The following is a 9,939-nucleotide window of genomic DNA, read 5'->3' as shown; positions in this document are numbered from 1 at the left end:
TATAGAGTTCTGGCAAATTTATATAGCCTGGTCGTGGCGAGATCTACTATAGTATTCTAATGAGTCGATTCTTTTGACTAAAGACTGTTCGCCTAAGATTGCACAGTTTCAGATTAGCTTTGATTTATGTTACTACGACCTTCGTAAATGGAGTCAAATGGGCATATTTTGGGTTATGGTGGTTGTGGCTAGTCGAAGGGAATAGTGCGATAGGAATTGTCCACCCCCTTTTTCAGGATTAAAACAATATCTCAGGGCCACTCGAGGAGTAATGAACTGGAAATGCATGGCCACGCTCGGAAGGTATCTATGGTAGATAATTCCGGTCAATCAGTTATTCTACAGATCGAGGAAACCACTCTCGATGTGATCACTTGCAAGTACGACCTGAAAGAATCCTTGTATTGAGTGGGAGAAAGTAATAGGACAAGAGAATTGGTGACGCACACTTGTCGAGGACAAGTGGGAGATTGTTGGAGTGTCCCCGACAATAATGCGATCACAATTGTCGATCATGCTGATCACATGTTTAAATCTCATTTTTTAAGAATACGTAAAGGATGATTCATTTTATAGTCAACTGATCAACATTAATCGGTAACGATTGGCTTGCTAGAGTTTGACGTTACTATCGTGGGACGGTGGTGGTCAGTTGATCCCTTAAGGTCACACCTAAAGGATGATGCCCTAATCTGTAAAGTTGATTAATTGTATGACGATACAAGTTAATCCATTCCTTAAAATTGAACAATTCAATTTGTGAGAGAGTATATTGATATCTTATTGTAATGGGATTAAATAAGATTTATTTTAGTAATTGAAATACTTTATTACTAAAATAGTTTATTGTTTGTGAAACAACAGAGATGAAAATGAATGGTTAATTATAATTACAAGATGTTGTGAATTATAATTATATGACCCATTTTATTTATGTGATCAAGTATCACTAGTCAATTTGTTGTATGTAATTTAATTATTTATAAAATGATATTTATGAGATAAATATGCATTAAATTAATTAATAACATGTAACATACTACATGTGACATATTGTGTGACAATTGACAAATTGACAAAATAAAATGGTAGTCCGTTTTATAAGTGGACCGAAATGTAGAGAGTTTAGTGGATGGTGGTGATTTATTTTAATAAGCTAAAATAACATCATCATGACACTACTTACCTAGCCTTACAAGCCTAAGGTTTTGATAAGAACAAAAGGAAAAAGGGAAGGAGCATACATTGGTCTCTCAACCTCCAAAACCGTGACCCCCTTTAAACACTAGAGATTTTTGTTCTCTACTTATTCATACTTATGCATGTTTATTCATACACATGCATAACTTTCCTCTCTCATATTTTTGTTCATCTTTCTCTAAAAACTTGAGAAATGATGATCAAATTTGTTCAATTAGATTATTAATATTATTAATGTAATATATGAGTATTAATAATCAATTTTAAGGTAAACTACTAAACAAATATCTAGCACATATTATTTAGTAGAGGTAAGGGATAATCTTGGGTGCAATCAAGAGGAGTGGCTTCTATACTTGAAGTATTTGGAGGATCATCCTAATACATATGGAAAGCTCAAGAACAAGTGAGGTAGGAGACATCACTTGTGCCCAAATTCGGTCCATTTTATATGGTATGAAAAACCGATTTCTTTAATCTTATGTAATTGTTTTTGCATGCATAAGAACCTTAAGTTTTATGACTAAAACTTTAAACCAAAATATGTGATATTTAAAATTTGATTTCCAACACGCCTTCTTAAACGGTTATTTGGAGGAAGAGTTGTACATGGTACAACCCGAAGGTTTCATCGATCCTGAACATCCTAAGAAAGTGTGCAAGCTTAAGCGTTCCATTTATGGACTTAAGCAAGCTTCTCGGAGTTGGAATTCCCGTTTCGACCAAGTGATAAAAGAAAATGGATTTACTCGATCGGTCGAGGAACCATGTCTATATATCAAGTCGAGTGGGAGCAAGATTGTCTTCCTAATATTGTATGTTGATGACATACACCTGATTGGGAATGACATACCTCTCTTAACTTCGGTAAAAGTATGGTTGAAGAACCATTTCCAGATGAAAGATCTGGGTGAGGCACCAAGAATTTTGGGCATCCGTATCTATCGAGATAGATCATGTCGGATGTTATCTCTCAGTCAGGAGTCTTACATAGCCAAGATTCTAGAGAGATTCAGCATGACTAACTCCAAAAAGGGGTTTCTTCCTATGGCTCCAGGGGTGCATTTAAGCAAGTCTCAGGCACCAGAGACACCGGAAGAGAAAGAGCACATGACACGGATTCCTTATGCCTCGGCTATAGGATCAATCATGTATGCCATGATATGCACACGTCCGGACGTGGCATATGCATTGAGTATGACGAGTCGATTCCAACAGCATCCAGGTGAATCACATTGGATGGCTGTCAAGAACATTCTTAAGTACCTACGGAGGACTAAAGATTGGGCATTGACTTATGGAGGCGATCAAAAGCTATGCGCAACCGGTTACGCAGATGCTAGCTTCCAAACGGATCGAGATGACTCGAAATCTTAGTCTGGATTCGTTTTTACTCTTAATGGCGCTGCAGTCAGCTGGAAGAGTTCCAAACAAAGTGTTACAGCAGATTCTACGACTGAGTCCGAGTACTATGCCGCGTCTGAAGCTGCAAAGGAAGCGATATGGATGCGTAGTTCGAATGACCCGATCACCATCTATTGCGACAATAGAGGTGCCATCTTCCAAGCTAAGGAACCTAAGTCTAGCAACAAGTCTACACACGTACAACGGAATGCTCATCTAATCCGAGATTACGTGGAGCAAAAGAAGGTAGTGATAGAAAAGATTGCTACAGATGATAATATAGCAGATCCTCTCACTAAACCATTACGACAAGATAAGCATGAAGGGCATGTTAATTCCATGGGAATTAAACGTGTTCCTAAGTTGTAGTACTCTTTTATGGATTAGATTCATTTTCTTGTGTACTCTATACGACATCATCGTTTTGATATTTATATATTTTGTTTTTCATGTGGAATTGTACGGCAATTTTGAATACCACAAAGTGAACTGAACAAACATTATATTTTGGTCCTTAATTGCCCACGTGAGCTGATAACTCTGGCAATTATTTTGTGACGTTGGTTGATGGTGGATTCAACGAGCCATAAGTCAAACGGTTGACTGACCAATCACAGAGGCGAGTTATACGGATATCTCGTAGGACAAAATTGTGACAACGACGTGGAGTCCTAAATGTTTTATAACATTCGGTGCCAGGTCGTGGATAGGACCTCCATGGTGAGCCTAAGAGTCGATTCTTTTGACTATCGACTGTCTTTTGAGACTAAGGCAGATTTTGGGCGACTTTGGTTTCTTTCTCACGGTCATCCGTAATAGGGGGCCAAGTAGATTTTTTCTGGGTCATTTCATGAGTTGAGTTGAAGAAAATATTCAGTCTTTATCAGGTACTCGATATTTCTTAGGGCCACTCGAGGAGCTGTAACTGAAATGCATGGCCATGCTCGAATACGGATTGGTTTTATCGGTTAAGTTACTCTCTAGTCGGGGAAACCACTCTTGATACAGATCGATTGTAAAATACGACCTTTGCGGATACGGATCTGCAAATTGTTTTACATTGAGTGGTAGAGATATTAAATGAATATGAGAATCGGTTATCGCACGTACACTTGTACGGACAAGTGGGAGCTTGTTGGGGCTGGTGTCCTCCACAGTTAGTGCAATGACATATAAATCTCTAAAAGGATCAAAGGGTATACTTTTGTATTATTATCAGTTGGTCCACGTTTATCAATAACGGTTGGCTTGCTAGATAAGTTTGACGTTATTGTCATACTGATGGCGGTGATCAACTGGTCCCTAAAAGTCACACCTATAGGATACGTTTGAGAGATGTGACGGTATGAAAATACAGTCATGTTGATGCCTAATATGACTAAGCGGTTAGTCGGAGTTATTGACTAATAATTAGTCAAACGCGATGTTGAGATAATTATTTAACACGGATTAAATAATAATGGCTAAGGTGAATTAAGCAGTTAATTCGTAAATTGAATATAAACGATTATATTTAATTAATGTATATTGAATTAATTAATTATACAATATTGTCATTGTCGGACATGTATTAATATGTCGACTAATTCATGTTACTAGTCGATATTTTATTATCCGATAACGAGTGACGATTTATAATTAAAACCCGTCATATACATTTAGCGATTCGAGTCGGACCACGAGTTAAATGAGGAGAAAGTGGAAAGCCCACTCTCTCCCCTTGTAAACCCATGGCCGAACCAAAAGAACAAAAGGAGAGTCTTTCTCTCCTTTTGACCTAATTCATTTCATTTGCACAAAAATTAGGTTTTTGGAGCATTTTCTCTCGGAAAACCTAGATCTCACATCAGAAAAACTCACAAAACTCTCTCAATATTGCAAGGCAATTAGAGAGTAATTTCTAGCACAAAGGGCATAGTCTCAGACGGTCTTGGGTGCAACAATTAGGATGAAATCTACGTTGATTTCTGTTCATTAGGCCGAATTGCATAAGGACCCGAGGTTGATTTTATTCTCTTATCGTTTTCTCTTGTTTTTCGTTTATGACAATTATTCACATGTTAAATTTACGTTATAATCCTTAATTATAAGGGAATCTTACGGATATTTCCCTACAATAAATACCATATTAGTCTAATTAGGTTATCATGTTATTCTTATCAGTCTTTAAGGTAGTTTATATCATTCTAATCTTTTCTTAATCTTGTAATCAACTTCTAATCAAATATTAATACAAATCTCATTTCCTTAATTTCTCTTTTGTTCATCTTTTATTTTGGGTAATTGAAGATTATTTGGGTTTATTGGGAGATTGACAACCTTCCATCAATCATCAAGTACTTCTTTTATTCTTTGCATTATTATTTTGGAATCATTATTAGGTATAACTCTCTTAATCCCTTTTTAATTATTGTTAATCATCTTCATTTACTCATCATGTTTTGCTTTGTTAATATGATTGACAACCTTGTTAACATGTTAAACTTGATAATGAGTGAGTAGTTTCCCTAACTAGGGTTAATGGCTAATTAGGGGAAACCAACATGGGGGATGATTCATGCTTAATTTAATATGTTTTCATAATTTATTTGCTTGCTTGTTGTGATCTCAACTTATGCACATGTTATGTTTGATGAAATGCGAGCCTATGAATCCTTGCATTTTTTTACCCATCACTTACCTTTTCAATGAGACTTGTAAGACATAAACCAACTCGAGTCTCATTAGACCATGCATATAGTTGAGTAGGGAGGATTAAGTCGACTTGTAGGTGTTGTACAATCTAATCGATTTGGCTCCGGGACCCAAACCTTCCTAGGATTGTAAGATATAAACCAACTCGATCCTGTCACAACAATAATTGCTTGCTTATAATTTGAGAATATGTTTGTATGATCAATTCCCATGAATCCCCTATGACACCATGACACCCTAGTGCTTTTAATCAATTGTTTACATCTCATTCTAGTCATCTTGCTTGTTTACTTTAATTGTTATTTAGTTTAGTGATCTTCTTATCTCAACCCAAATTGTGACACCCCTAGACACCGCTACTTGTAATCGAAAATCCTACATCAATACCCGTCCCTTGGAATCCGACCTTTACTTACCACTTTACTAATAGTAGAGTTGTTTATGGAGATATAAATTTTGTTTTGGTCTAGGTGCTCCTACGACAAGCAACCGAAATCTAAGCTCAAAGCGGACCGGCCAAAAATGGCGCCGTTGCCGGGGACGGTTGTAACTTGATTTGATTTTCTTTGATTGTTATTAGTTGTGTCTTTCTTTGCCTTGGGGAAGTAAAAGCTCCTCAAGGTTTGTTCTAATTGTGTTCGAGTTTTTTGATATTTTGCATGTCTAGAAGATCACAAGGTAACTTGTTACCCATTGATCACGAAATTGAAAGGACTTTGACAAGCAATAGAAGACTTTCTAGAAATACTTTGAGAGGTATTGGTGAGGTTGTAGATATTCAACCAAATACTATTGAGTTCATCAACCCTTTTGCAAGAGAAGGTGAGGAGAACCCAACACAAAATCAATCACACAACCAACCCACAATGCCTAAGTTTTCATCACATTCCGTACCAACCGAGGAGAACTGTGGAGATGGGCCACGTCTCGGTCTGCGGATTTAGGCTGCCTACCGATCCGCGGTCAGGGGCCACCTGCACGCCAAGCCAATCTGTGGACATGCAGCGGTCTTTTGAAAGCCACGCTCGGCAGCGTAAAAATGCTTTCGACCAGATCGCTTTAGATCGGTCGGTATCGTCTCGGCAAGGGCCGCGAAACGATGTTGAGATGTTCGGAGTCGCCACCCAGCATTTGTGGGATTCTTGGAACCCGTTCGAATCCACTTTATACCTAGGTCAACCAAGGCAAAAAGCGGTGTTTGACATAGGTACTAAAGATAAGGACTCGTCCCCCTTTTAGCATTCTATGCTTAAAATGACTCTCGTACGCCCTGGAAAAGGCCGTCCACTATCCAAAGGTTCTGAGTAAGGGGAGAGGGTACGTATTGGTAAGCCCTTTAATCGGACACCCATTCCCGCCCGCGTTAGCGGCCTCTACTTATTGATCGTGGTTATTTAAGTGCAAAAGTTGATAAAACGGTGTGAATGCATGAATGCACATCCAAAAGTGTTAACCTAACATGTGAGCTTTCGAAGTCGGTTTATTAATCCAAATATCAAGCATAAGATGTCAAGTTGGATTTATGGTTGATTTGCATGTGAGAACGGATCCTTCTGAGTACTAGCCTCCCCGTTTGCATGACCGATCAATTTGACCAACTACACATCAATCAACTTAATTAACTTAATCGTTTTCCTCTTACGAGGGCACTTTCTTTGCATTCGCGTCGAGCATCACTAATCGATATCTTAGTCCTTCTCGTTTCGTCAACATGTAAGTCTGAGGGTGTAAATCTCTCTTTTATTTATTGTATTTTATTTTATTGTATCATCAATTGTAAGGTTTATGTCGAAAATACCATTAAAACCGATTTCTAAAACCATGCTTTAAAACCTCTTTTTACGGATTTCTAGTAGATAACCGTCGAGAAAGGACGCAAAGAATCGCTGCGCCTCTTGAAGGAGCGCAGCCTGCTGCGCCTCTTCGTGAGGCTGCCGCAGTTCCTGCTTCCTTTCTTCTTCGTTCGTCCTCTGTTATTCGTCAAATTCTTCTATTTGTTTCGTTTGGTTGTTAATTCTTCATCATCATAGCATATAATTCACATGTATATTTTAATCATCATTCATTAATATGTTTTAATCATCACAAATCCGACTTAAATCCCTAATAATCTCATGTTTGCGGGTTTTCGTCATTAAATTCAATTCCGGGTTATAGAGATTCAATTTGTTCATATTGAGTTTCTGGGATTCATCTTTGATATAGTTTTCATCTGTTTATTCACATATTCATTGTATATTCGTCATTAATTTATCATATCTAACCTAATTAATTGATTTAATTTGTTTAGCTCATTAATATTTTTCACTTCTGTCATTATTCCATCTTGTAATTAATTCGTTCAATCCGTCTCATTCATGTTTTACTGTTTTCATGACCCATTCATATGTTAAATAACCTATTAATCACTTTCATCTGAGTAAATATCATTAATCAATCATTAAATTCACCAATTAACATTAACGGCTTGCAATTACGGCTTCACGCCTCAGGCCGAGCCAAGGAACAGACGCAGCGTCACGCTGCGCTATTCCAAGAGACGCAGCTCTCTGCTTTGCGCTTTCGGCCGAGTTCTGTCTCTGAACTCCGTTTCTGCCTTGACGCAGTTTAATTAACGTACGTATTAACTAACTATTATCCGTAATATCACGCTAATTCCTGTTCGTTTATTTATTTCATTCCTTTATCCCTTTTTCTCAAATTATCCGTTTTAAAGGTATTTTCGACATAAATCGCCTAATCCAATGTAATTAATATTGTAATTTATAATTATCGTATTTATTTTATTGTTTGTATGTTCTCACATGTAAATGAGCATTAAATCCTACTTCGACCCAATTGTATGCTAATTACGTGTCAACCGACTTAGTATTAATTCTTCACATGCTAGGATTAAAACTTGGATGTTGCATTGCATGCATATAGCCGACGATATATCGAGTACGAATAACTTCCCTAATCATTAGTAGAGGCCGCTATCGAGGCGGGCGGGATTAGGTGTTCGATCAAAAGAGCTTCCTAATACGTACCCTCACCCCTTACTCCAGATATCTGTGAACACCCGTGTTCATTGGCATCCACGAGAGTCATTCTAGACATAGAATGCTAAGGGTAACGATTGCTTAGTGTTCATGTCTCTACTTTGTGTCTTGACATGACGCGAGGTACTCGAACGGTTCCAATTTCCCATAAAAATTGGTGGCGACTCCTTACAAAAATGCAAACGCTTGTTTCCCAAGCGCCCCCCTAGCCCCCGCTGTCCACAGTTTGGCGACTCCACTGGGGATAATACACATACGTGTAGCCAAAAGGGTGAAACTTGAACAAGGTTAGGGAATAGTTTGTACAAGACAATTGTCGGTTTTCATAACTCGGTCTTCCTAGACCGTTTTATTCGGCCTTCCTAGGCCCAACCCAACCCATTCGACCAATCGTGCCGTCTAAACGGTCCTAATTCTTATTTGGGCCTAAGGATGGATAGCGATTGACGTCATCCATACCATGATGCTTACTCTTATTTGTATCAAGGGCCTTCACTACTTGAGGAAATGGACTAGGAATCGGCCTTACTCTTGTTTGGCACGAGCCTCTCCACAGACTTCGGGTTTGATGGTTCGGTATGGCAACCCACCCTTTAAACCAAAACCCTTTTAAATGCACTCAGCATCCCGTTATAATGCTTGTATAAATATGTATATCTTACGTGATCACCATTTCTAAACAAAACCATGACGATTTTTCAAAAAAATCAAAACCCATTTTCAAGTAAAAATTTCGAATTGGGCCCTTAATTAGCGCAAAATCCGGTCAAAACTCTGTCCGTTTGTCGTGTCAAAATTCGGGCCACAAACCCATTTCAAAACCCCACTTCGAGTCCACTCCTACAACTACACTATAGTTGACTAGGACACCCATTTTCAAAGACCTTGTCTTTCTTCAAAACTCACTCAACACAAGTGGCACCCACCCACTTCACGAGTCAAAACTTTTCCTCTTTTAGCAAGTGTGTTAGAATGGTCGATCGTGTTTTGATTCGTCGCCGATATCTTATCCAGTTTCCAAGATGCCCGGATTAAGTGATGAAGCAAACTTCAACCAACTTCAGAATAGTAATGATCGAATCCTAGCCGCGCTAGCCCAAATGCAATCTACTCAAGAACAAACCTATGCAAGGCCGTATCTTTGCTGTGGAGGGAAGGTTGCCTCCTCATGAAAGTGAAGTACTACGTGACTCTGACAACGAATCCAAGGATGAAAATCCTCTCATGGGGATGACTGTAGCTGAGAAAAGGCTCCAATACCTAGAAGAGCAATTGATGTACCTTAAGGGTGATGACATTTATAGGGAGAACAATCGCAAATATGAGGCCGTCAATTCCAAATTACCAACCAACTTTAGTATGGCGGATATCCCTAAGTTCAAGGGACACGAGAACCCTTTGAACCACATCCGTGCCTTCAAGGATTACATGTCTATCAAAGGCATCAAACCCGAGATATTCCTAAGGATCTTTCCTTCATCCCTTGATACCATCCCAAGGCAATGGTTCTACTCTTTAGATCACAAGAAGGTCGCTACTTGGGAAGATGCCGCAATCGAGTTCTCCAAGCAATATGCGGATAATGCCGAGATCCAAGTCA

This window comes from Silene latifolia, chromosome Y (genome assembly GCF_048544455.1).
Source record: "Silene latifolia isolate original U9 population chromosome Y, ASM4854445v1, whole genome shotgun sequence".
Taxonomy (NCBI): domain Eukaryota; kingdom Viridiplantae; phylum Streptophyta; class Magnoliopsida; order Caryophyllales; family Caryophyllaceae; genus Silene; species Silene latifolia.
This window is presented reverse-complemented; position numbering follows the sequence as displayed.